The sequence below is a fragment of the Arachis hypogaea genome, chromosome 1, assembly GCF_003086295.3.
Source record: "Arachis hypogaea cultivar Tifrunner chromosome 1, arahy.Tifrunner.gnm2.J5K5, whole genome shotgun sequence".
Classification (NCBI taxonomy): Eukaryota; Viridiplantae; Streptophyta; class Magnoliopsida; order Fabales; family Fabaceae; genus Arachis; species Arachis hypogaea.
The window spans coordinates 52,228,721-52,232,985 of record NC_092036.1 but is presented as its reverse complement, the minus strand read 5'-3'; the positions used below and the strand labels follow the sequence as shown (position 1 = coordinate 52,232,985).

General features: G+C 32.1%; 1 long non-coding RNA gene across 1 annotated transcript; it reads right to left on the bottom strand.

Annotated features, from left to right (window-relative positions):
* Positions 1-620: 620 nt before the first annotated feature.
* Positions 621-1,132, bottom strand: LOC140183946 (uncharacterized). The gene is made up of 2 exons (XR_011880534.1): positions 961-1,132; positions 621-866 (listed from the first exon to the last, which is right to left on the bottom strand). It is a non-coding gene; the product is annotated as an uncharacterized lncRNA (long non-coding RNA).
* Positions 1,133-4,265: the final 3,133 nt, after the last annotated feature.

Sequence of the window (4,265 nt, the reverse complement as noted above, 5' to 3'; positions counted from 1 at the left end):
TTCGACGGCAAAGTGGACGCAGGAGATGGTCGCTATTAAGCTTGTTGATTTTTTAAAATTCTATTAAAATCGACGGCTTGCTTTGTCATCGATAATAATATAATAAAATCGACAGTTCTTTCGTCTATAATATGATTTTGAAAATTCTACCTACTTACTAAAATCGACAATGTTGCCGTCGATTTTATATATTTTATTATATAAAATCGACGGCACTTATGTCAGATATTTGTTTCAAATAAATCGACAACATTTTTGCCTATAATATGCTTAATAAAATTGATAATAGCGCTGTCGATATTTGATTCAATAAAATCGACAACAGTTTCGTCTAAAATATTCTTAATAAAATCGACCGCAATATTTGATTCAATAAAATCGACACAGTTATCGTCGATTTTAATAGTTATATGTTTTAATTATTTTTTTTATTTGAAAAATAGTGAACAATTAATGCAAATAACTTTTAAATATATAAATAAAATTTATACAGAATATTAGATAACAAGACAAATAAACTTTTAAATATAAATATAAAATTTATACTAAATATTAGATAATGAGTTTACAAACTTATCAAAGTAATAAATAATCCTCTAACATAAAAACTCAAAATAAGATAAATAATTAAATTTAGACTTATATTCATTTAAATTGCAATCTACTAATAATACAGAATATTTAAAGTAAAGTAATTAAATAGCTTGGATCACTCTGCACACCATGTGAGGCAGTGTTGGAAGATTTATTGGCTTGTTGAGTGCATGATCTTGGCACACCCGGAGTAGGCATGATGTGAATTTGAGGCTCCCCTTTCGGCCTCGGCCTCGGCCACGGCTGCGATCTCCGTCTCTACCAACTATATCCTGTACACATTTTATTAAAAGGTAAAACAGAAAATTAAAGAAAATTTATTAAAATGACATTCTTTAACAATTCATAATATATTCAGATACATACCTTAACTAAACTTGTGATCTGTCAAATTTAGGAGGCAAGTCCATATGCTTTCTATAAAGGACCATTAAAAGGAAAAGTGATCTGTCAGGTAAACACTAGTGTCAGAGTCCAAGAGGAGAAACAGACTTCACAAATAAGCTGAAATGGATTTATCAATCATCCAATATATTTCTTATATCAATCATATAAAGCCCTTCTGTTCTGAAACCATATAGTAACTTGCCTTGGCTGCAATCCAATATCTCTTGCTAGCTGAATCTTTTTCTTTGGCTCAAGCTTGGACTCTGACTCAAATATGCACTCAAGTGATCTAATTTGCTCATCACTGAACCTTCTCTTGTTCTCTATCTTACTCTTTTTCTTCTTAGCATTTTTGTTCTGTGGTAGTGCTACTCTGAATATGTGAAACTTTCAACATTCTTCCCTTTAGATGCTTGAATATACTCATCATCACCATCCATCATATAGTCTAGTGGGTTCAAAATGGATGATGATTTTAATTTCAAAGTCTATGGAATTGGAATTATTGGTTAAAAATAGACAAATATGTTTGTCACCAACATAGAAAATATGATGAAAAATATAGTTTTAAAAGACTAGTGGGGGGATCAGGTGCAGAATATATAGCAATAAAGAAAGCATGTTATGTTTATGTGAATGGTAAGGTTATTGTTGGAACTTGCAAATGAAGGATCATATGGACCTATGGGATTAGATACCGTATGGCTCTTGATGTCTTTGGTTCTCTGTAGGAAGAAATTACATGTGATAACCTATTTTTATGATATTTTTTATTAAAAGAAATAAAGAAGAAATGTTAAAGAAGGAAACCTTTTGTGGTAATGATAGCAACTTCCGTATATGTTAATACTAAATAGTTTTGAATGAAGACTAAGCTAAGTTTCAGTGCATCTTCTTAGTGCTACTAGCCATGTTTGGATTCTTTACTCTTACACCTCCCTTAAGGCTACTAGCCATGTTTGAATTGTCTTAACTCATCCTAAAGAAAAAAAAAAATACAAAATCACATTTAAACAAAAACAAAAAATAATTTGTGCTCTGTTTAGACTGCAAGATCGTTTTATAAAATACAATTTTTATACCATATTGACAGCAGGACCTGTTAGCAATGAACATATTGACAGCAGCACCTACGTAAAATCATTAGCTTTAACAATAAGCATTTATACAACATATCATATCATAAAATAGAAGAAGAAAAATATGTCCATGCATGCATTATCTTGGATATGGTAAGAGCAGGACTCTATTGTTCTTTCAGTATATCTAGGCAAATATTGCCATTACTATTTATTTTGGGATGGAATACCTTGGTCCTGAATGCAACCTGTAAAAGTTTCACAATTTTTTATATTAATCAGATTCATTCAACCTTTTACTAATTATTGTACTATTTATTCTTCATCCACTTCCCACAGAAAGGACTAATCCTTTTAAGGTTAAGCCTATAGTATAAGACTCCATACATACTGCCAATGATCCAACCCTTTATGATTAAGTTATAAACAAGTTTTGTAATGAAAGTTACCCTTCTAACTAAAGCTGCTTTGAATTTAAAATAAGCTTATCAAGTAATTCGCCAAGCTTGTCGAGTAAGGTTGCTTAGGCTGCTGCTGAAGTTGGCAGTAGTTTGTGTTTGAGAGAACACTGCACACTGGATTTCCTATAAGACTGAAATTCAAGAGATCAAACATTTAAAGATATTATACACAAATCTTCAGACAAAATATATCACTTACCAAGCCACCACCTTCATCATCATTAAGATCACCAGTATTTCCTCCAACTTCTTGCATTCCAGAAGCTGAGTGTTTGAGTGCACATTCTCCAAAACAAGCATGAGCTCAAACTTCACCAAAATATAAAATCTAACTTGAGTCAAACAAGGACCAATAAACTCAGATCTAAGGACAAAACAATAGTACGTACCTTGATTGTCCTGCCACCAATTTCCAATTGACCATTCAAGCTCTGTGCATTTCTCGCATTTTCAATGCGTGCAAACTACAATAAACAATGGTTCAATCAACTGACAATGTTAGAAAAAATTGTAATTTTATATAAGACTAGTCTCTCAAGTCCTGCAGACTGCAGTTCAATACAATCAAAGCTTCTGCATAGACTATGGGCAACCTCTTCAAATATTACTATAACATATAATTTTAGAAAAGGAAAAGTTATAAAAACATAAAAGGAAGATGCAACCAAAATTGAATGCATTTAACTAGACAAAAAAGTCATGATTAATCACCTGCACAAAGCCAAAACCTTTGCAGTTTTCACTTTCATCAAGATGCAGCTGGACAAGCTCAACCTGACCAAATGCTTCAAACACCTAAAAAATGAGACCAAGGAAGACAAGAGAATAACACAGGCAATCAGAAGGGAAAGATTGGACTCAAAAATAATAAATCAATAAACTGTGAAGGAAAAACAAGATCCTGAGTTCAACTAATTGACAAAGAAAGGGAAGAGAAACAAAAACACTAGATACATTCTAAGTACACGAGTCTAGCTCATTCTACAATCAGAATTTCATCATATCATGACGACCCCTTACGATCTATTAAATCTAGAGACTCATTTAGAAGTGACGAATTGTACATAGGCCAAAAGAATGAAATCACTTTCATGTATAGTTTATAGTTTTATAAAGATGTCCCTAGTGACGAGACTAAATTAAAGGTACTAATCACCAATAACACGATGGAACAGAGCACAAAAAATCCATCATATCCATGCTGTATAGAAATGACAAGAATCAAAGTGTACTGAATTTGGATGTATAACCTATCGTTGTCCAAATTGGCACAACATAATCATCCATGTCAAGAGTTTCTAGATCTCATGAGTCTATGAATAATGATAAAAAATCTGTAGTTATAACTATCAATCAAGAGAAAAGCAAATATGCTTCAATATAATTTCATGTTGCTAGCTAATAAAATAATACATCACATTGAAACATACGTGTTTGGTTGAATCAAAACCTCGAAATTTCCTATGCTCTCGTCCTAGATTTTGTACCATGAAAAAGTGAGGTGGGCCAACTCGTCAATAAATTTGGCCTGTATATAAGAGGACACACCAAAATTATTCAGACACAATTGGTAATTGGTTTCAATTGGACATGCCTAAAATTTGTATTAACCGTGTTTATACTTACTACATATTCATCCACTTTCATCTTATGATTACTAAGAGGGGGTCTAAATAGGGAGTTAAGAGCAAAGAATGTCGAACTTTTTGGATAAAAAGCATACAACCACCAGTGATTTTTCAGG